The sequence below is a fragment of the Mandrillus leucophaeus genome, unplaced genomic scaffold (genome assembly GCF_000951045.1).
Source record: "Mandrillus leucophaeus isolate KB7577 unplaced genomic scaffold, Mleu.le_1.0 Scaffold177, whole genome shotgun sequence".
NCBI classification, from domain to species: domain Eukaryota; kingdom Metazoa; phylum Chordata; class Mammalia; order Primates; family Cercopithecidae; genus Mandrillus; species Mandrillus leucophaeus.
In genome coordinates this window covers 4,259,087-4,284,332 of record NW_012101776.1, presented here as the reverse complement: position 1 = coordinate 4,284,332, position 25,246 = coordinate 4,259,087, and the positions used below count along the sequence as shown (strand labels likewise).

The 25,246-nt window shown below is 35.4% G+C and overlaps 1 long non-coding RNA gene across 1 annotated transcript in view; it reads right to left on the bottom strand.

The window, feature by feature from the left end:
- Positions 1–25,246, bottom strand: part of LOC105537640 — a 114,866-nt gene that overhangs the window by 37,079 nt on the left and 52,541 nt on the right. The window contains exon 3 of the long non-coding RNA XR_001005751.1: positions 9,432–9,547. This is a non-coding gene — a long non-coding RNA (uncharacterized LOC105537640). The remainder of the gene's footprint in view (positions 1–9,431; positions 9,548–25,246) is intronic.

The following is a 25,246-nucleotide window of genomic DNA, read 5'->3' as shown; positions in this document are numbered from 1 at the left end:
TATAAGATATGCCTTTAACCTTCTGCCATGACACTGAGGCCTCCCCAGCCAGTTGGAACTGTAAGTCCATTAAACTTGTTTCTTTTGTAAAGTGCCCAGTCTTGGGTATGTCTTTATAAGCAGCATGAAAACGGACCAATACAATGGATAAATATACTCAATTATTTTTCTAGGTCAGCATTTCTCAAAGTTTAATAGAACTCCAGTTGGTCAGTATATAAATAAACACACTGTTAAAAACTCCCCTGTGGTTACATAAATTTAGATTACGCTGAATTATACAGAGATTCAGTTTTTTATTGTATCACTTTTAAAGTTTTAAATAAGATTATGTAAGCAACTTATATGTATTTGTCTTAGTTTTAGGTTCCACCCACCCTCTCTCTCCAAAGCAGAGTCTAAGTCAAAGGTTCCAACAGAAAGTGATTTATTTGCTAAGTGACCCCAGGAAGGAAAAAAAAAAGGAAAAAGAAAAAGAAAAAAAAAGTAAAAAGAAAGAAAAAAAGTGGGTAAGTGACACACAAATTTTAAAAAAGTACAGAATATAGTAGTGGGAGAGTTATCACTCTGGGCAATTTAGGCTCAACCCCACTGTGGATCTCTGCAGACTGGGCAGAATACCAGAGTTGTTCCACATAGAGATGAGAAACCTGAGGGATTTATTCATCAGCCTCTATTCATCATTAATTGAAAGCTGTTCCCAGTGATGTTAACTGCCTGGCACTTCCATAGAAAACTGCTGGCATGATTAGGAATGATGAATGCTAGGAGGATTTGGAGAGAGCACCAACACCCTCTACTAGAGCTGCCATTTTTAAAGTAAATTTACCCAAGAGCTTGTGGAGAGAGAAGAAAAGCCTCCACACATGTCCAACTCTCTGTCTACTTTCTTCCCTCTAAGGATGGATTGCTATCTTCTTGGCCAATTTGCAAAATATAAAATGTGCTACATCTGTGAGTAGACAGAACATTGTGCTTGCAAAAATTGTGGTTTTGTTTACAGTTGTCTTTGGGATTTTCTTTCATCTTTACTGCAGGTCCAAATCCAGGAACAGCTTAACCATGCTGACCTCTCTCTTTCTCTCTTTCAGCATTCTGAAATTAATGATTGCTTCAAGTTCTTACACCAAGCATCTGATTATAAGAGATAAGTTCTAAGATTTAGATATTGGCTTCAAGAAAGCTGAGATGCTTCATATTTTGTGCTGATTTGGATAGGCCATAATACCAAGCTGTTTAATTTAACACTAATCTACATGTTACTGTGAAGGTATTCTGTAGATGTAGGTAACAGCTATGACCAGTTAACTTTAAGAAAAGGACATTACACTCAATAATCAGTCAAAGGCCATGATGGCAAAACTGAGGCTTCTTGGAGAAGAAGAAATTCTGCCTCAAGATTGAAGCATTAAGTCCTGTCTTCCTGCCATGTACACCCACACAAACACACAAAGTCATTTTTTGCTTAACTCTAAGTATTTGTTCTAAGAAATATGCCTTTCGGTGATTTCATCATTGTGCATACATCATACAGCGTACTTACACAAACTTAAATATTATTGCCTGCTACACACCTAGGCTATGTGGTAGAGATTATTGCTTCTGAGCTACAAACCTGTACAACATGTTGCTGTACTTTACTAAATATTTTATGCAATTATAATACAATGGAATTTGTGTATCCAAATCTGTCTAAACATAGACAAGATGTAGTAAAAAATACAATATAAAAGATAAAAAATTGTACACCTGTAAAGGGTCCTTTTCAGGCATGGAGCTTTTTGTGTGTCAGTGAGAGAGAAGTGAGTAAATGTGAAGACCTAGGACATTACTGTACATTTTTTTAATGACCGGTGGTGCAGTAGGTTTGTTTACACAAGCATAACCACAAACATGTAAGTAATGAGTTTTGCTATAACTTTAAATGGCTATGATGTCACTAGACGAAATGAATTTTTCAGCTCTATTATAATCTTATGGGACCACTGCAATATAGGTGGTCTTTCATTGACCAAAATGTCACATATAGCACGTGACTCTGTGTGTGTGTGTGCATGTATATACATATATATGTATATATATGTATGTGTGTATATATATGTGTGTGTGTGTGTGTGCATGCACGCATGCATTTTTTTCTCCTGCTGGCTTTATTTTTTGGCAGAATTATGACATACATAAGGAGATAATAGACCTTAACTGATCTTTCGGATGAAGGAATTTGTTCAGATCCAATATTACCAGAGCCTTGAAGTTGAGTAGCAGGGTATGGGCCCATCTAAAAATAAGGCAGTATTTTCTTCCATTATGTTACTGGGCCTTTTTTGTGTATCTCACTCAGGAATTTTACAGAAAAAGAAGCAAATGTCTGATGAGATTCAGGTGGTCTTTGGATATTGTATTAGTCCATTTTCACACTGCTGACAAAAACATACCCAAAACTGGGAAGAAAAAGAGGTTTAATGGACTTACAGTTCCACATGACTGGGAAGGCCTCACAATCATAGTGGAAGGCTAGGAGGAGCAAGTCACATCTTACATGAATGGTGGCAGGGAAAGAGAGAGAGCTTGTGCAGGAAAACTCCCGTTTTTAAAACCATCAGATTTCAAGGGACTCATTCACTGTCATGAGAACAACATGAAAGACCTGCCCCATGATTCAATTACCTCCCATCAGATTCCTCCCATGACACATGGGAATTGTGGGAGTTACAATTCAAGATAAGATTTGGGTGGGGACACAGCCAAACCATATAATTCCACTCCTGGCCCCTCCCAAATCTCATGTCATCATATTTCAAAACTAGTCATGTTTCCCACATTTCCCCAAAGTCTTAACTCATTTCAGCATTAACCCCAAAGTTGACAGTCCAAAGCCTCATCTCAGACAAATAAGTCCATTCCGCTTATGAGCCTGTAAAATCAAAAGCAAGTTAATTACTTCCTAGATACAATGGGGATACAGGTATTGGATAAATACACCTATTCCAAATGGGAGAAATTGGCCAAACAAAGGGGCTACTGGGCTTCACACAGGTCCAAAATCCAGCAGGGCAGTAAAATCTTAAAGCTCCAAAATTATCTCCTTTGACTCCATGTCTCACATCCAGGTCATGCTGATGCAAGCAGTGGGTTCCCATGGTCATGGCAGCTCTGATCCTGTGGTCTTGCAGGATATAACCACCCCCTCCTGCCTCCTTTCATGAGCTGGCACTCAGTATCTGAGGCTTTTTCAGGTGCACAGTGAGAGCTGTCAGTGGAGCTACCATTCTAGGGTCTAGAGGATGGTGGCCCTCTTCTCACAGCTTCACTAGGTGGTGCCCTACCTAGTGAAGGGCTCCAACCGCACATTTCCCTTCTGTGCTGCCCTAGCAGAGATTCTTTATAAAGGCCCCACCCCTGCAGCAAACTTCTATCTGGATATCCAGGCATTTCCATACATCTTCTGAAACCTAGGCAGAGATCCCCAAACCCCAATTCTTGCCTTCTCTTCATTCACAGGCTCAACACCATCTGAAAGCTGCCAAGGCTTGGGACTTGCACCCTCTGAAGCCATAATTCAAGCTCTATATCGGCCTCTTTCAGCCATGGCTAGAGTGGCTGCGATGCAGGGCACCAAATACCTAGGCTGCACACAGCACAGGGACCACTGGCCTGGCCCACAAAACCACATTTTCCTCCTAGGTCTCTGGGTCTGTGATGAGAGGGGCTGCCATGAAGACCTCTGACATGCTCTGGAGACATTTCCCCCATTGTCTTGGGGATTAACATTTGTCTACTCATTACTTATGCAAATTTCCGTAGCTGACTTGGATTTCTCCTCAGAAAATGGGATTTTGTTTTTAATCACATTGTCAGGCTGCAAATTTTCCAAACTCTTATGCTCTACTTTCCTTATAAAACTGAATGTGTTTAATATCACACAAGTCACCTCTTGAATGCTTTGCTGCTTAGAAATTTCTTCCACCAGATACCTAAATCATCTCTCTCAAGTTCAGAGTTCCACAGATCTCTAGGGCAGGGACAAAACACCTTCAGTCACTTAGCTAAAATATAGTAAGAGTCACCTTTGCTCCAGTTTCAAACAATTTCCTAATTTCCATCTGAGGCCTCCTCAGCCTGAATTTTATCGTCCATATCACTATTAACATTTTGGGCAAAGTCATTCAACAAGTCTCTAGGAAGGTCCAAACTTTGTCACATTTTCCCGTCTTCTTCTGAGCCCCCCAAACTTTCCCCACCTCTTCCTGTTACCCAATTCCAAAGTCACTTCCACATTTTTGGGTATCTTTTCAGCAGCACCCCATGCTACTGTTACCAATTTACTGTATTAGTCTGTTTTCATGCTGCTGATAAAGACATACCCAAGACTGGGAAGGAAAAGAGTTTTAGTGGATTTAAGTCCCTGGGATTTTCAAACTGTAGGTTGTCACATCATAATCTCTTGTGTTCTGACTTTTGCATTTGTGAAAACAACACACTGAGACTCGTGGTCTGAAGGCATAATATAGGCATAAATAGCCAAACAATCATTAAATTGTTATCATAAGTTTACCTTAAGGTAACCCATATGATAATGAATTAACCCATCTGATATCCAGTGTTTCTATTTGTAATATACCTGAAATACATGTTATTAGGTTGGTGTAATTACTTTTACACCTTGTGGCTGGGGAGGTCTCACAATCACGGTGGAAGGCTAGAATGAGCAAGTCACATACTACATGGATGGTGGCAGGTAAAGAGAGAGAGCTTGTGCATGGAAACTCCCATTTTTAAAACTATCAGATTTCATGAGACTTATTCACTATCACGAGGACAGCACAGGAAAGATCCACCCCCGTGATTCAATTACCTCCCACTGAGTTTCTCCCACAACACGTGGGAATTGTGGCAGTTACAATTCAAAATGAGATTTGGGTGGGAACACAGCCAAACCCTATCAGACATCAAGCCAAATACCATATAATATTACCAAAACACACTTTTACTCAGTCAACTCATGATTCTTAGAATAGTTTGAGAAAGTTTGTCTTTTATATACGACACTCTCTTTAATTCTACCACTTCAGCAATAGCAACAAATCAACCAGTATTTCTGCCTCAGCTTTCTAGAAAACATTTACTCCAATTAACTCCTTTGAGCATAAACAGAGTTTATATTAAATTAGTGCAAAAGTAATTGTGGTTTTGCCATTACTTTTAATGGTGAAAACCACAATTAGTTTTGCACCAACCTATAACACATATTTCAGGTATATTACAAATAGTAAAACTGAGTATCAGTTGGGTTAATTCATTATCATATGAGTTACCTACATTTAATGATTATTTGGCTATTTATGCCTATATTATGCCTTCGTGAGTCCCAGTTTGTTGTTTTCATGAATGCAAAAGTCAGAACACAATAGATTATGCTGTGGCAACCCACAGTCAGAAAATCCTAGTGACTTAACAAGAAATAATTCTTCACTTGTCTTTTCTGGGCCTGGGATTCTTTCCAGGAACACCATCCTCCACGTGGCTCCTCAGAATTCTAGCTCCACAGTCTGCTGTTGCACTATCTACAATATGTGATGTCTTCAGCAATGCAACAGGAAAAGAAATATTGCAGGGTCTTAAGTCATTGACTACGTGCTTTGTTAAGGAAATGATGCATATTACTTCTGCTCAAAATACATTGGCTTGAGAAGTTACATTTCTACGTATTTTTAAAGAGTTTGGAAATGTAATCTCATCCTTTACTTAGAGTGAAAGAAGAATTGGATGAGCAAAAATATTAGAAGTCTCTATCTCAAGCTAAAAGACTTTAAATTAAAGCTCCATGCAGAATTCACAATATACAGAGAGCACAGGAATTATTCCACATTGCCTAAATTAAAAAGTTTGAGTTACTAAATGCTTTGTGTTTTGTACTGTTGCAGATATAACTTTGCACTGATGGATATAGTATTATCTGTGTCTGAAAGGTATGGTATGTAACAATTTTTGGAGTGATGGTGGGCAATATAAGGAAAATAATAAAAAAGCAACAGCAAAACATATGCATATCGTTGACATAAAATGTCTTGTATATTATTTTAATATCCAATGATAAACACCATTTACTTTAAGACATCTGTAAATGTTAGGAAAATAAACCAAACTCTAACTTTCGCCATTTATGCACAATATACAATATTAAAGAATGTGTTAATATATCTATGCAATGTCAGTTCATGGTAGTTCTACACGGTCTTTACTTTTCCTAATGTAGTTTCCTCCAAAGAGAAGACCTTGCAGTTGCTGCATTTGTTTCTGCTGAATGAGAATGTCATTTTATTCATAGTAACAGATGTTGCACCTGGTGGTTCATCTTTTACATTTAAGAAAATTTACACCAAAACAGGGAGTTTTATGAAACATCAATAATTTTACAAAATAAATATTCAACCCATAAATTCTTTTCTAAAAAATATAAACATGCTTTTATTCCACAAAGTTAATGTGATTATTATTATAAGTTGGCCATAATTTCAAAACTTTAAAATTTCGCTACCTGAAAATGAATGAGCATTTTCTTCAAATACTCATTACTTCAAATCTGGAACTAATTGCATGTAGCACTTTTTCCTTTAATTAAGTATAACTTGATCTTGACTTCTAATAGTAGTTAAACTGAGGGTCAACCATATTTTTATATTTGGTTGTTATGTTCCTGAGTGCGACAGGTGCTGAAACTTTCCCATATCATTATAATCAAGGAATAAGTCTTACTGTCACTAAACCTTCAAAAAGGAGGAAAGCTGAAATATATTGATTAAAATTAATCTTGTCACATCAAATTGTATCACCTCTCTGAAATCTTTGATGAACTTTTAGAGAAAGTCAAAATGAAAATAACTCAGAGCCTGAGTATGTACAATTTACATTCACTACACCTCTTTAAACAAATGTTTACTGGGCATCCACCATGTGCCTCATGCCTTATCCTATGCACAGCTCTGGGTATAGAATGGTGTTGAAGATGAACTTCAATGGAAAGCACAGTCTGAAATGGAGTTAGCTTTCTGACAGGCAAAGGGGCTTTACCTTATTAGGCACTGGCCAGTCATTGGATGCAGCAACCCCTAAAAAGAAGGCATGACTTTGAGCAAGGTAGCCAGCCAACCTCTAGAAGCTAGTGGTATATGTGCTTCAGTCCTAGAGCTAAGAACTGATCAACATAGAGTCTATGCAATCCCCTCCATCAGAGAGTGTAAGCATAATTATATATTACACACAAGCTTCCTTGTGGTCCTGTAATTGATTTTTAATTCTTTTTAGTGAAGTAACTGGTAAAATTCCTGAAAGATAAGTCTTAGATCTGGTCTGATTTGATTCACTTTCTCATATTTATTCCATTGTTAGGTAAGTATGAGTAATATCTTCACATACTAATTCTGAAAAAATATGAATTCAGCTATGGCCTTAATACATTTTCTTCAATAGAAAAATAATGTGCTACTATATTTTTTGCATCTTATTGGGGTACAGGAAAATTTATGTGCATAATAGAGTATTCATAAATTTTTTGAAATGAGGAGTAAGTAATATTGTGATGTTCCATTTAGAAGCATGTTAATAAAAATGATTTAAATATAGTGTCATAAAGAATGGTATTACACAAAGTTATCTGAAGCAGGCACTTGCTATTAATTTAAGGAGAATCATGTGGATTTTCCTACATCAGTTACTACATGTAATTTTAAATGACTGTTTAACCTTTTTATGGATTCGACTACTTTTGGTCTAGAATGAGATTAAGGGTTGTTCAAATATGATCTAAATAGAGATGTTTAAAGCTACTTGTAACTGCATGTGATTCTGCAGTTATCTTACAAAAAGTCACCCTTCAGGGGCCCTGACCTCCAGGATATGTTTTGCATGCTCAAAGGAACAAGAGATAATAGAGGTTTTAATGTGGCTATTCGGAAACTAACAGAGCATTTTAGACCTCAGAAAAAAAATGTTCCCTCTGAGAGACATATGCCCATGGAGATGAATGAAGAGCATGGTTAGCCTGTTGAATCCTTGGTTAACTGCCTGACTTGCTAGTGTCATCACATGATTTAAGGCGTAAAAATTAGACCCTGCTATAGAGTCAAATATATACCAGGTCCACTTTCTGGGGCTAGCCCATAAGGAGATTAGCAGCCTAGGATTTTATTTCATTGGGATTGTGCAAGTTATTAGACCATGAAGGTAGTATACTAGCAAGGTAGATATCCTCCTTTGTATGTCAAGCAAATCTAGAAGCAAGAAAGCCAAAAGGCTTAGAAAAATTCGATCAGCAATGTGCAGATATTGAAGCACATTTTCTCACACCTCTGCTATGATAACCCTGGAAGTGTGTTCAAGAGTACTTGGCACTCAGAAAAGCAAACTCATTCTTGCATCTGCAATACCTATTGACTTCAGAACATATTCACATTATGCATCAAATATTTAATATAAATAAAATGAGTAAATGCCATTGAACTGGGGTCACTTTGACAAAGTCTGATTTGAATCTGAATTTAGAACATTTCTCTACAGCATAAAATACTTATGTTTCTAAACAGTGACAGAAAATAAAACATTTTGAATAACACTTCATGTGCTCTTCGAAGAAATTTCAAATAAATTAGCTCATAATATGTAGAGTCCACCAAAATAAACTAGATTAGTTGTATCTAGAGATGAAGGAGACCTATATAAATAAAACAAATATAACTTTCATGGCAAAATCTACAACAAATAGATAACACCTGTTGAGCAACTATAAGTTAGAGAAAGTTATTGGGGAGTTCAACTGTTTTGCTATTAACTCTGTAAAAAAGTATTTTCAGTTAAGTTGTACATTTTAAGACTATGCCATTTTTATTTATCTGGATGCTGTGTGCCTGGCTTTTTCTTTTAGGCTCTTGGCTAATTGTATCAAGAGAAAAGAGCTATGGTCACCCAACATAAACGTAGAAAAACAGGCAAAGCATTTCCCAAGATTTAGGGAAGAAAAGAGGGCATGCTATAGCAGCAGCATGAGTGAAGCCACCAGTGTTTCCATACATCAGCAAATAGACTGAGAGTCTCTGACTTTAACCTGTTTCATTTTGAAGGCAGCTCTGAGAGCATTCCACCCTGGCTATACTAGTATCTCTTTCTAATGAGCATCCTCAGAAAAGTAGGTATGTAACTACACCTAATCCCTGAGAGTAATAATTGTACCTACAAAAAGGAGTCTTCGTGCTATCTGGAAATCATGCACATGCATAAATATTTTCTTAAGAAATTAACTTGCCTGTAATCCCAGCACTTTCGGAGGCTGAGGTGGGCAGATCACGAGGTCAGGAATTCGAGACCAGCCTGACCAATATGGTGAAACCCCATCTCTACTAAAAATACAAAAATTAGCTGCATGTGGTGGCGCATGCCTGTAGTCCCAGTTACTCAGGAGGCTGAGGCAGAAGAATCACCTGAACCTGGGAGGCAGAGATTGCACTGAGCCAAGATTGCACCATTGCACTCCAGCCTGAGTGACAAAGCGACACTAAATAAATAAATACATAAAAATAAAATAACTAGTCATCTGTCCAGTGAGTAAGTGAAAACAACACATTACAAAAAGAGTAGAATACTGGCATAAAAACAGACATATAGAACAGTGGAATAGAATAGAAAGCCTGTTAATAAACCCAAGGATATATAGTCAGCTAATTTTTCACAAGGTCACCAAGACACAATAAAGAAATAATAGTCTTTTCAGTATATGGTATTGGGAAAACTGGATATTCACATGTAAAAGAAAAAATTTAATTATTACCTTACACCATACACAAAAGTCTACTCAAAATAAAGACCTAAACACAATAACTAAAATCTTAAAACTCATAGAATAAAATATAGAGAAAAAGCTCCTTGATGTTGGTCTTGGCAATGATATTTTGGACATTATATCAGAAGCTCAGGCAAAAAAAGGAAAAATAAACAAATGGGTCTATGTATAATTAAGAAATCAGCAGCAAAGGAAGCAACCAACAAAATGAAAAGCTAGACGATCAGGAGAAAATATTTGTAAACCATATATCTCATAAAAAGTTAATACTCAAAATATGTAAGAAGAGAGTACATGCTTTATATGGTTTGGCTGTGTCCAGGATGTGTTTGCTTTTCCTTCCACCATGATTATGAGTTTCCTGAGGCCTCCCCAGTCATGTGGAACTGTGAGTCAATTAAACCTCTTTCCTTATAAGTTACTCAGTCTCCGGTATTTATTAGCAGTGGGAAAACAGACTAATACAACACTCAATAGAAAAAATTAAAAATTAGAAAAGGTTCTGAACAGACAGTTTTTAAAAAAGATATACAAATGTCCAACAGGTATATAAAAATGTGCTCAACCTTACTAATTATTAGGGAAACACAAATAAAAAAACAATAAATATCACTTCAAACCTATTAGGGTTGCTATTATAAAAACTACAAGTGTGGAGAAAAGGAAACCCTTTTACACTGTTGGTAAAAATATAAGTTGGTAAAGCCATTATAGAAAATTGCATGGAGAATCCTCAAAAAATTAAAATAAAATTGTTTTTAATAATTGTAAATATAATTATATAAACCAGCACTCTTTTTCCAGGTATATACCCAATGGAAATAAAGTCAGTACTTCATAGAAATAGTTGTATTCCCATGTCTGTTGCAGCATTTTTCATGGTAGCAAAGATAAAGAAACAACCTAAGGGGATATTGCTGGATAAATGGATAAAAAAATTGAGATAAAAACTGACTCAAATGTTAACCTCCTTTGGCAGCACCCTCACAGGCACACCCAGGAACGCTACTTTTTATTCTTCAATCCAATCAAGTTGACACTTAATAGTAACCATCACGCAGCTCAATCTTGGATTAAAATCAGAAAGTTTTTGAGCTCATGAGATGGTAGAGTTTATTATCAGTTTAAACAAGTCTGTGAAACTAATGTTTGCAATTGAATTATTTACTATAGATTCCTCCTCCTAACAATGCTCTTTTGGAGTGAAAAAATACATGCATAATAAAGATTACCTATTATAATTTGATTTAGATTTCCATTTGTTCCCATATATTAAGCAGGTGGATAAATAAGGTTGAACATATTTTGTCTTATTTTTTCCATTATATGGAAAATAGCAGTCATTATTAAGTTTTTCCTTAAATAATATTTTAGAATATACTAAAATTCCAAGTCTCATGAAATAATTTCCCTTGGATCATTATTGATGTAATATAGAATATACAAGACAAATTATTGCCTAAAATATAAACTTTGTATGTACATAGATTGCTTTTTAAGTTTACAAATTATTGGATGATAACTTTATAGTAACAAGGTAATTGGTTATCTAGCATAGGCTCATGCCCTTGTTTTATTCTACAAAATATTTATTAATTCTGTTTTCAAAGCTTATTTGATCTACTATATGATCTAGCAACAAAGAACTAGATAATATATGGATAGTGAGACAAATGGGATCTTGACGAAATGATAGTAAAAAAATATATTTGTACTTTCCTTAAGATGAAATATTATCCAAAGTAAAATGCAGTGTTATCTTCTCTTTAAAAAAGCATTTTATATGTGTGTTATATATTTATAACTGGCATAAACTATAACTCTTATGTATGTATAGCTGTTACATATGAATAACATGCAATGTTTATATATGTATAACTCTAAAAACTGGCATAAAATTTTATATATGTGTGTTGTATAGGTGAATACATAACACATATTAGTAAATGTTTTAAACTAAATGAACTTTTAGTTTAAGATTTTGCTATTTTTTCAATAATATGACAGCATCATTGAATATTTTAAAATAATAGAGAAATGGATGAAACTAATGGTCTATTCTATAGTTTGAAGTCAGGTAATGTGATGTTCCAGATTTGTTCTTTTTGCTTAGTCTTGCTTGGGCTATGTGGGCTCTTTTTGTTTCATTTGAATTTTAGGATTTTTTGGGGGGGTGCTGTGAAAAATGATGGTGGTAGTTTGATGGGAATTGCATTGAATCTGTAGATTTCTTTTGGCAGTATGGTCATTTTCACAATATTGATTCTTCTCATCCATGAGCATGGAATGTGTTTCCACTTGCTTGTGTCTTCTATGATTTCTTTCAGCAGTGTTTTGTAATTTTCCTTGTAGAGATATTTACAATTCTTGGCTAAGTATATTCCTAAGGTTTTGCTGTTATTGTTGTTGTTGTTTATTTGTTTGTTTGTTTTTTCAGCTGTTGTAAAAGGAAATGAGTTCTTGATTTGATTCTCAGTTTGGTAGTTGCTGTATAGTAGTGCTACTGATTTGTGTACATTGATTTGATATCCTGAAACTTCACTGAATTCATTTATCAGATCTAAGGGCTTTTTGGATGAGACTTCAGAGTTTTCTAGATCATATCATCAGTGAATAGTAACGGTTTGACTTCCTTTTTTCCCTTTTTTGGATGCGCTTTATTTATTTCTCTTTTCTGATTGCTCTGGCTAAGACTTCCAGTACTATGTTGAAGAGAAGTGATGCAAGTGAGTGAGCATCCTTCTCTTGTTCCAATTCTCAAGGGGAATGCTTTCAACTTTTTCGTATGTCATATGATGTTGGCTGGGAGTTTATCATGTATGACTTTTATTACTTTGAGTTAAGTCCATTCTATGCCTATGTTGTTCAGGGTTTTTATCATAATGAGATGCTGGATTTTATCAAATGCTTTTTCTGCATCAATCGAGATGATCATATGAAAACCCATATTTTATTTAATATTTTTGTGTGCAACAATTCCAAGGTTTATAAAATAAATACTTTATACATATTTTGAAATATCAAATAATATTTTTCTGCATTATTCATCGAGTACAACCTTTTATTTCATTAATGTATATAGAATGCTTTGAAAAAGACAAATACATTAGTAAAGGAAATTTAACATCATGAAATTTAGTCTAATATTCTAAAACACAAGTTCTCAGGTGGCAATATTCATAAATTTATTTTCATTTTAAACTAAATAAGAGATGCCTACAGTTAAAGAGAAATCGCCCCTTCTACCAGATGTGTGTGTTATAGTTGGCAATTGTCTAGGCTGATATCAAAATCCCACAGACTTACTTTTTATTTATAAAAATGTACTCAATGCCTCTGGGTGTATCTACAAAGCATCAAACAACAACAAAAAAATAAATGTTTATTTTCAGTAAATTTTAGCAAATTTTAGTTTATTTGCATATTTGAATAAAAATAAGTCGTCTTAAACTGTCAAAAGAAGAGAAAGTATCTCCTTTCATACCAAAGGACAGAGTGAAAAAGTTTAACTCTAGAGTTTGCTTGGAAATTATTTGGCATTTAATTAAGTGAATGAATGAAGAAATGAATGAGCAAAAAATATAAATAGGTGGCATTACATACCTAACACAGAAAGTTGTTTGTTATAAACATAGCAAAGCTCCACACTAATAGAAAATAATCTGACTAAACTTTGATTTGGCCTGATGACTATTTTCTCTCAAACTGTAAAAGAAACAAGAAGTGGAATTAACGCCCTCTGATGTTAATTATATTTGACAGAAAGGAACCATTTATGGAGATGAAGTAATATGGACTTTAAAGAAATTTCCTAAGAAGTTTTGGAAAGAAGAGGTTGTTAGAACTTAAGGGAAAAACAATTATGGATAAAGGAAGAGAGAATTACTTTGGCAGAATTTATAAACAAACTCTGCCAAAGAAAAGTGAAACTCTAAAAATATATACTTTCTATAAGACAATAATGAAGAAGTGGAGAGACACACACAGAATATGATGTGATTGACCATCACTTCAAATAATTACTTTTCTGGTGAGAACATTTAACATCTACTTGGAAAATTTAAGTATAGAGTTTAGAAAATTTCAAGTTAATAAGTACACAGTATTATTAACCGTAGTCACCATGCTATACACAGATCACCGTCTTGCATTTCAGGCTTTCACATTCCCTATTCAACTCTGTTTCTATAAGTGACTTTTTTAGATTCCACAGGTAAATGAAATCATGTAGTATTTTTCTTTCTTTGCTTGACTTATTTCACCTAGCATAATACCTTTCAAATTTCAACCATGCTGTCACAAGTAGCAGGATTTTCTTCTTTTTATATGGAAAAAAGGAGATCCTTTTGCACTGTTGGTGGGAATGTAAAGCAGTACAGCCATTATGGAAAACAGTATAGAGGTTCTTCAAAATATTAAAAATAGAACCACCACACGACCTAACAGTCTCACTTCTGAGTGCGCAAAGAAAACAAAATCAACATGTCAAAGAAATATCTGCATTCCCATGTTCATTTCTGGACTATTAGCCAAGACACAGTTAATGATTCCTATGCCTCCTCATATCCCCGGAAGCTAATACGGCCTGAATAATGTAGGCACTTAATAATGTGTATGAAGGGGAAATCAGGATTAAGACAATGATCCTCATCATTAATCATTATTGACCTGTCTCTCATGTGTCCTGACTTTTCTTTTATTATTATTTTTTTCTATTATTTTTCTTTCTATTATTATTATTATTATTATTATTAATGAGAAGGAATTTCGCTCTTGTTGCTGCCCAGGCTGAAGTGCAATGGCACCATCTCAACTCACTGCAACCTCCGCCTCCCAGGTTCAGGTGATTCTCTTGTCTCAGCCTCCTGAGTAGCTGGTATTACAGGTGTCCGCTACTACGCCCAGCTAATTTTTAGTATTTTTAGTAGAGATGTGGTTTTACCACGTTGGCCAGGTTGGTCTCAAACTTCTGACCTCAGATGATCCGCTCACCTCAGCCTCCCAAAATACTGGGATTACAGGTGTGAGCCACCATGCCCGGCCATGTCCTGACTGATTCTTTACTTGAACTTTGACATTCTTTAACCATTTTTCAAATAAATAGTAAATGTACTAGATGGAAAGAGAGAAAAAGAAAATCCTATGAGTCCTAAACCATGCAATGTGTCAAATGATAAGCACTTATCTAACATGTAAATTAATAAAGGAACTGAGGATCAACTAAATATTAAAATGTATAATCGCAAACATTTTAATTTATATGCATGTAATTTCTGTTTCTCACCATCATACAATGGTAAGATTTGTGTTCATTATGATCATGAGAGAAGAAAAATAACAGAGTCAAATCAAAAAAGCACTTGCTGAACAAAAAGCCACTCAAATTTATACCTAGTAACTAATGATCAAACTATTTGGTATTTTAAAAATCTATTTTTTGTGTGTATATATTATAATATTATTTGCTTCTCTTAGGGGCAAATGAGAACGCATGGTGCAACATGTAAATTAATGAGAATTGTTTCACAATAAGCATTATGTAGGTAACAATAAATAATATATAATTAATAATATTCTATAAAGAGCTTTTTTTATGAAGGAAAAACTGAATCCTTGTAACTGCATGTCAGGGGACACTGAAAACATAAGTGCTTCCTGCCTCTGCCGATATTATTATACTATTATAAAGCTAGGACCCACCTAGATGAAAGTAGAAAGAACAATGAAATTGTAATAAAAAAAATAGAACAGGCTAAATGTATGTGTAAGTACTGAAATATGTAAAAGAGATACTTGTCTGGGTGTATATAAAAGTATTTTAGAAATCGATGGTCAATTTCCTGGTGAGTAGTGAAATATCAAAATATCTAAAATATGGATTGATATTTCAGACAGAATTTCGTGTGTCAAGAAACAATAATTGTAGCACATCTGCTTCACTGATAAAATCTCACTCCTAAGGGACTAAGGTTTTTCAGTCATGGATGAACATTTATAAGAAAGTAAGTGACTTTCACTGACTAAAGTCATACAGAGTAATTTACTGTTAAATGTTAATTTACCAATTTTTTAATAGGGAATATTTCTTCTAATGACCAGAATTATATACATTCTCCATCCAGGATACTCTTTTTGAGATAATTACATGGAACATTAAATTAGCCAATAAAAAATTTCCTTGATGAATAAATAATGGGAAAAAAAGAAAGGAATAAACGAATAAAGGAAGGAAGGAAGGAAAGAAGGAAGAAAGGAAAGAAGGAAGGAAGGAAGGAAAAAAGAAGGAAGGAAGGAAAAAAGGAAGAAAGGAAGGAAGAAAAAAGAAGGAAGGAAGGAAGGAAGGAAGGAGGCAGGGAGAGAGGGAGGGAAGGGACAGAAAAGGTAGAAATAAAAGGAAAAAATAACTCAAATGGTATTCTCTACAACCTTGAAAACTACTTGGATTATCTGTACCTTAAACTAGAGAACAATCCTTTACTGTCTGAATTCACTTACCTTCTATGCTATGTTCTATTTTCTTAATATGGCTCATCAAGTTTCAGCCTAGAAGCTCTTTCTATTGGTTTAAGAGACATTTTGTTTCTTAAATTATGTGACATAGTCAATTCTTCATATAGCTGTTTCTTTTCAACTGTAAGAATCCATAGGAAGAATTCACTAAATATTTAATATTGTAACAATAATTATAAGAATCAATCCCTAATGTGAAATAATTTCTGAGCACATAGGCAAATATATCTTTATAATACACAAATAAACCATGCTACATAATATTAATCCTTACTATTATAGAATTTAAATGACTTTTAAGTCTAGCTCTAAATAAAAATTGTCAAGATTTATTTAGAAATGCAGATGTTCTGACCCTGTCCAAGAGTTACTAAATCAGGATGTCTGAAGATGAACCTCAGATAATTTGTAAAGTGATCAAAATGCAATTTTAATATGTAGCTAGGTCTAAGAATCCTGCATTATTTTATGTAAATATATTTTTAAATTAGATTCTCTATCTTCCACATACTTGATTAATATTTTGCTAAAGGTTACTGAGTTTAGAGATTTCTCTTTCTCATGCTATGTTGGTTCTACACATTTCCAAATATGTTGTCTGATATTTATATTCAGTGATAAATGTTTTTGTGAAAAGCTCCAGCACTCCTATCTCAAATGTCAAAAAAATATTTAAAAAGATAATGAATCAAATCCAACAGAAAAAAATCAGTCTTAAAAGTCCACAAAAGCCCTACAATTTGCTAGAGTTTAAGACTGGCATAGATTGACAGTAAAATACAGGATCAGAATTGTTTTCACTATGTGTTTGCTGAATAGCTTTTCATTACCATATGGCAGGTTCTGAATGTAGCAGTTGGGATAAATATCATAAATGGTCATTGTAAAAAGAACTTAATGTTCTCATGATCCAAATTAAACCCTTTGTTGGACAAAGCTGAGGAACACTTTTCTTTAGGCTGAGTTTCTCAACTATGTGTGACTGTATGATATCTAACCTATATTTTACAGGCACTGAGCTTCAAAGCAGGGCTATTTCAAACGTGCCTTCATTTACAATTATAAAATAAATGGCTTTAGAGCACAGTTTATTTTTAAAAGGTCACTCAAATAACAATACTTTAATTCAGAAATAATGTTGAGCTACTAACAATTATTTTCCTAAAATAATTTCAATAACCATAATTGTTAACATTGTATGACATGATGAGAACAAAGCAGCAACATTGATTATATTTCCCACACATTCACATATTAAGTAACTTTTAACAGAGTGCCTACATTTTATTCTTTAGTTTGTCAAAGAAAAGCTTATGATTTTTTACTGTGCTAACCAAAAAAATTAATAAGTTCCAAGACCTTTCTGAAGGCATAGCTGCATATATAGAATAAGAAAAAAGCCACTACTTTTTTTTTTTTTTATGAAAGGTCAAATGCTATGTTTTTTCCAATGGCCATCACAAAGAAAATTTTAAAAATTGAGAGACCTCAAGGGATGGAATAGCAAATAAAAGGGGAGATGTACGAACAGTTAAAGCGTTAATTTTGGAATACTGCAAAATCCAAAGAGCTTATTCAGAAAGATGGGACACTATAAGGATTTATGTTTAAAAGCAAGTAATAATTTTGATTGACTTAATATTTGCTGGACACATAGAGCATTTTGTGTTTCAGAGCTTGTTCTTGATAATAAGTTCATATAGCTTTCAGAAACATAAAAGATAAAAATTTACATTTTATAGACAGATTAAGTGGGAATATTTTGTGTTATAATAAACTACTGCAACATTTTCTAAAGAGGCACTCCACCAGTCTGGTTAAGTGTTTATGAATACATAAATATCTCCTTGAATCAGAGTCTGAGTCTGTGAAGCAGAAGAGCCTAAACCTGAAGTATTTGAAATCCCTACTTAAATGATTTGAAAGTTGAGACACCATTTATTATAATGCAATTAATTGGGTAACATATAAGTCATACCTACTGGAAAAATTGTGATATCTTTGGATGTGAACTTTGATTATCTTATGAAACTTCCTGATGATGTTGATATTGTTCACTATAAAAATAAGCAAGAGGAATAAGGCACTTAAAACGTTACCGTTATAAGAAAATAATTTTCTCTTGTCTTTAAAGCTATGTACAATTCACCTTGCATATCTGTAGAGATACTCAAATAAATTAATAAAATTTGGAGAGTAATATAAATAGAGGCTTATATTTGACTTTAAAATGCATACAGAGAAATAAAACTGCTTCATATAAGTAAAAAATTAATTTAGGTTGATTACCATATTTAACTTAGAATTACTTCCTTAGTATTAAAAATCAATGTTTAACTTTAAAAACTTTAGAGGTAATTTGTGCTGTGAATAATTGATTTGTGGAGGCTAAATAAACCTGGAAACAAATATTGATCTGAGAGTTAAAAATATAAAAACATGGCTGGGCACGGTGGCTCATCCCTGTAATCCCAGCATTTTGGGAGGCTGAGAAGGGTGGATCATGAGGTCAGGAGATCGAGATCATCCTGGCTCTCTACTAAATACAAAAAATTACCCAGGCATGGTGGCGTGCGCCTGTAGTCCCAGCTACTCGGGAGTCTGAGGCAGGAAAATCACTTGAACCCGGAAAATTACCCAGGCATGGTGGCGTGCGCCTGTAGTCCCAGCTACTCGGGAGTCTGAGGCAGGAAAATCACTTGAACCCGGGAGACGAAGGTTGCAGTGAGTCGAGATCACTGCAGTCCAGCCTGGCGACAGAGCAAGACTCCATCTCAAAATATATATACACACACGTATATATATGTGTATATATATATACACATACACACATATGTATATACACACACACACATATATGGCGACAGAGCAAGACTCCATCTCAAAATATATATACATATATATGTGTATATATATATACACATACACACACACGCACACACAAACACATATATATTGTACCTCTGAGATAAGTATGCCCAAGTGAAAGCTTACCCATGACCTGAAGATTCTGTTCCAAATTTTCTTGAAAAGATTATATTTATTAGATATTGGCTTGCTAGAAATGGAAGGTTAGAAGTAGAGAATTATAGAGTTATATAGTCGCTACATACTCCAGTCCTGTAGAGGGCAGAGGCTACTCTCAACTAATGATGTGGCTGGGAATATGAATTCTGACATCAGAAGAACTGGATTCAAATACTCACTCTTACACTTAATCACAGTGTGGTAGGAAGACTTCCAAGATGGTCTCTAAAGATCTCTGTCTTATAGTAGTTATGCCTCTGTATAATTCTCTGTTCTGGATTGTAGGCTGGACTTAATGATTTGAATATAACCAATATAATACAGCAAAGGTGACGGGATACCTCTTCCATGATGAGGTTACAAAAGATAAATAACTTCTATCTTGCTAGCAGACAGTCTATTGCCTTCTCAACTTCCCTTATATGAGAAAGGAAGTTGCCATGGAGAGGTCCATGTGGCAATGAACTGAACTTGAGCTCCAGTCAACAATAACTCTCAAGGAATTGAATATTGCCAATAACTATTGAATTAGCTTAGAAGCAGATACTTCTCCAGCTGAGTCTTCAAATGAGACTATACTCATATGGCCAATACTTTTATTACAGCCTCTTGAAAAAACAAGAAGAGAGGACTTAAGTAAAGTGTAGCCAAATTCTTTTTATTTTTATTTTATTTTATTTTATTTTAAGTTGCTGGGTACATATGCAGGATGTTCAGGTTTGTTACATAGTTAAACCTGTGCCAAGGTGGTTTGCTGCACCTATCAACCCATCACTTAGGTATTAAGCCCAGCATGTATTAGCTATTTTTCCTTTCCCCCATTCAACAGGCCCTGGTGTGTGTTTTTCCCCTATCTGTGACTATATGCTCTAATGAGAGCCTCAGCCTCAACTTATGAGGGAAAACATGTGGTTTTTGGTTTTCTGTTCCTGCACTAGTTTGTTGAGGATAATGGTTTCCAGCTCCATTCATGTCCCTGAAAAGAACATGATCTCATTCGTTTTTATGGCTGCATAGTATTCCATGGTGTATATGTACCACATTTTCTTTTTCCACTCTATCATTGATGGGCATTTAGGTTTATTCCATGTTTTTGCTACTGTGCCTTTATAATAGAATGACTTATATTCCTTTGAGTATATACCCAGTAAAGGGATTGCTGGGTCAAATGGTGTTTCTGTCTCTAGGTCTTTGAGGAATCACACACTGTCTTCCACAATGGTTAAACTGATTTACATTCCCACCAACAATGTAAAAACATTCCTATTTCTCTGCAGCCTTGCCAGCATCTGATGTTTCTTAACTTTTTAATAATTGCCATTCTGAGTGGCATAAGATGGTATCTCATTATAGTTTTGATTTACGTTTCTCTAACAATCAGGGATATTGAGATTTTTTTCATTTGTTGGCTGCATAAATGTCTTCTTTTGATAAGTGTCTGTTCATTTCCTTTGCCCACTGTTTCATGGAATTGTTTCTTTGTTTTTTTCTTATAGATTTGTTTAAGTTCCTTGTAGTTTCTGGATATTAGGCCTTTGTCAGATGGATAAACTGTACAAATTTTCTCCCATTCTGTAGGTTGTCTCTTCAGTCTGATGACAGTTTCTTCTGCTGTTTAGCCAAATTCTTAACCCACAAACTGCAGTAATAAATTGGTGTTGTGTTAAGCCCCTACATTTTGTAGTAATTTGTTACACAGTTATAGATAGCTAATACATGCAGTGTGACCATTAACAGATTTAATTTCTCAAGCATTTAGTGTTCACATCTATAAAATGGTTATAATTAGAGTAGCTATGCCATTGTGAAAAGCACTTTAGCATTTAAGAAGTATCCTATGAATGGTAGTGACTACTGGAGAATCTAACAGGTCCCAATTAAAAATGCATGTCTTCTTTGAATAAATTTTGAACTAAACTGAATATAACGCATAGTAAAGCAGATTAGAAAAATTGTCTTAATGTAGATAAAGCTGAACTGAGTCTGAATCATGGTTTATATCTATAGACAGGTATACTTAAAAATACTGAGTCCTAGATACAGGCAGAATTTTGTAGCCAGTAACAGCAGCACCAGATCTAGAAAGCTCTTCCCACATAGGAGGCTTACTTCTGTAAGATTTACAGCATGGAAAATAAGAGCAGCATTTTGATTGTCTGGGATCATCGTTTCTAAGAGAAAGAGAGAAGACAGAAAGAGAGGAAGAGGTTGACCAAGCCTTGTTAATATTTTTTTCCTTTAAAACATACCAATCAGATCATGATTTCTCCAGTATAGGAACAAAGCATATGAAAATACAGAAGACATGAAGGGGCCTCAAGATTTATACTAAAGAAAATCCTTCCATGTGGAAACATTAAGAATAGCTCATAGGAGGCAGAGCAAGGTAGCCAAACAGAAGCCTCCAGTGATTTTCCCTCTGCAAGAACTCTAAATTGAGCAACTATCCACACAAGATATCACCTGCATAAGAACTAAAAATCAGATGAGTGATTCCAGTATCTGATTTTAACACCCTGTCAAGGAAAGAGTCACTAAAGAGGTTAGGAAAGACAGTCTTGAATTGTCGGCCCCGGCTGTCCCTGATCCCCTGGCAATGGCCATGTGGTTGCATGTCAGGGAGAGAAAATCTGTGTGATAGGGGGAGAGAGAGTGCAGTGATTGTGGGCCTCTGCACTAGAACTCAGTGTGGTCCTGTCACAGTGGAAAGCAACACAGGGAAGAATTCAGCCAGCACCCACGGAGTGAACATTTAGATCATCCCTAGCCAGAGGGGAATCATCTACCCCAGAGGGCGGAACGTGAGTTATGACTAGCCATGCCACCACACTAAAGTGTTCTAGGGTCTAACGAAAAGTAGAAAGACAATCTAGGCTACAAGGACTGTAATTCCTGGACAAGTACTGCTGCTGTGCTAGACTCAGAGCCAGTGGACTTGGAGTGTATGTGATCCACTGAGACACCAGCTGGGGTGACCAAGAGAGTGCTTGTGTCACCCTTCTCAACCACAGGCAGGGCAGCTTACCGCTCCTGGAGAGACTCCTTCCTTCCACATGAGAAATAGAGAGGGAAGGGTAAATAGGACTTAGTCTTACAACTTGAGTACCAGCTTAGCCCCAGTAAAATAAAGCACCAAAAGAAGTCTTGAAGTGCCAGTTCCAGGCCTGAGTTCCCAGGCAACATTTCCAGAAAATCCCTGGAACAGAAGGGAACCAACTTTCCTGAAGGGAAGAACTTAGTCTTAGCAGGATTCATCATCAGCTGACAAAAGAGCCCTGTGGCTTTGAATAAATATCAGTGGTAGCCTGGCAGTACTCACCACAGTCATTGGACGAGACCCAGTACCATACTGACTTCAAGTGTGACTCAGCACATTCCCAGCTGTGGTGGCCACAAGGAGAAACTCCTACTTGAGGAAAGGAAAAGGAAGAATAAAAAGGACTTTGTCATGTAAATTGGGTAACAGCTCAGTCACAGTAAAATAATGCACTGAGCAGACCCCTGAAGTCCCCAATTCCAAATCTTTGCTCCTAGATGTCACTGTTAGACCTGCCACGGTAATCCAAGGAATTCTTACAAATCTCACCCAAGAGCACCATGGCAGTACCTCTTCAAATCTGCAAATGTCACAGCATTACTGGGCTTGATGTTTCTCCAAATGCAGGTATGGCTGCAGTGACCAAAGTCTTAGATCACAATACTTAATTCCCTTTGAATATTTGGAAGACTTTCCCAAGAAGGGCAGGAAGAAACAACCCCAGACTGTGAAGACTACAATACATACCTAACTGTTCAATGATCAATCATTGACTAAAATCTACAAGCATCTAGACCATCCAGAAAAATATGGTCTCACTGAATGAACTAAATAAGACATCATTGACTAATCCTGGAGAGGCAGAGATATGTTACCCTCAGACGGAGACTTCAAATTTTTTTGAGGAAGCCCAACAAAATTCAAGATAAAACAGAAAAGGAATCTAGAATCCTATCTGATAAATGTAATAAAGAGATTGAATATTTATTTAAAATCAAGAAGAAATTCTGGAGCTGAAAATTTAATAGACATATGGAAGAATGCATCGGAGTCCCTCAACACCAGAATTGATAAGCCAGAAGAAAGAATTGTGAGCTCGAGTACAGGCTATTTGAGAATACATAGTCAGAGGTGACAAAAAAGTAATAAATAAAACAGAATGAAGCATGACTGCAAGATTTAGAAAATGCCTCAAAAGGGCAAATCTAAGAGTTATTAAAGAGGAAGCAGAGAAAGACTTTGGGGTAGAAATTATATTCAAGGGGATAATAACAGATAATGTTTCTAACCTACATAAATATATAAATATTCAAGTACAAGAAAGTTATAGAATACCAAGTTGGTTTAACCTCAATAAGATGACTGATACTTCATTCAAATAGAAACCAGCAATGAGCAGGAGTAGCTAAGCTTACATCAGACAAAATTATTTCAAGACAAATACTAGAAAGAGCCAAAGATGGTCATTATATATTGATAAGGGGGTTAATTCACAAAGAGTATAAAAATTGTAAATATGTGCACCCAATCCTGGAGCGTGCAGATATATAAAGCAAATAGTATTAGCGCTAAAGAGAGAGAGAGAGACCCCAATGCAACAATAGCTGGAGACTTCAACACTCCACTTACAACATTGGACAGATCATCCAGACAAAAAATCAACAAAGAAACATTAGATTTAATGTGCAATAGAGGCCAAACAGTCCTAATAGATATTTAAAGAACATTTTATCCAACAGTTGAAGAATACACATTCATCACCTCAGCACATGAATCATTCTCAAGGACAGACCATATATTAAGCCACAAAAAAAACCTTAAAGAATTCAAAATAATTGAAACCATATCAAGTATCTTCTCTGCCACAGCAGAATAAAATGAGCAATTAATAGCAAAAGGAAGTTCGGAAACTATACAAACACATGGAAATTAAACAACATGCTGCTGAATGACCAGAAGGTTAGTAAGAAATCAAGCAGGAAATTTAAAGATATCTTGCAACAAAGGAAAATAGGGATACAACAAACCTATGGGATGCAAGGAAAGCAGCACTGAGAGGGAAGTTTATTCAAATTAGCAACTACATTGAAAAAGTAACTTTAAATAAAAAAATTAATAATGCATCTTAAAGAACTAGAAAAGGAGGGTGGAGCAAGATGGACGAATAGGAACAGCTCCATTCTCCAGCTCCCAGCACGAGCGACACAGAAGACAGGTGATTTCTGCATTTTTCAACTGTGTTACGCAGCTCATTGCCAGTAACAGATCAAAGCTGGACAGAGAATGACTTTGACGAGTTGAGAGAAGAAGGCTTCAGTCCCTCAAACTTCTCAGAGCTACAGGAAGAATTACGTACCCAGCGCAAAGAAACTAAAAATCTTGAAAAAAGAATGGAAGAATGGATAACTAGAATAATCAATGCAGAGAAGGCCATAAATGAATTGATAGAGATAAAAACCATGACACGAGAAATATGTGACAAATGCACAAGCTTCAGTAACCAACTCGACCAACTAGAAGAAAGAGTATCAGCGATTGAGGATCAAATGAATGAAATGATGTGAGAAGTCTAAAGAAAAAAGAGGAAAAAGAAATGAACAAAGCCTGCAAGAAGTATGGGATTATGTAAAAAGACCAAATCTATGTCTGACTGGGGTGCCTGAAAGTGAGGGGGAAAAAGGAACCAAGTTGGAAAACACTCTGCAGGATATCATGCAGGAGAACTTCCTCAACCTAGTAAGGCAGGCCAACATTCAAATTCAGGAAATACAGAGAATGCCACAAAGATAATCCTCAAGAAGAGCAACTCCGAGACACATAATTGTCAGATTCACCAAAGT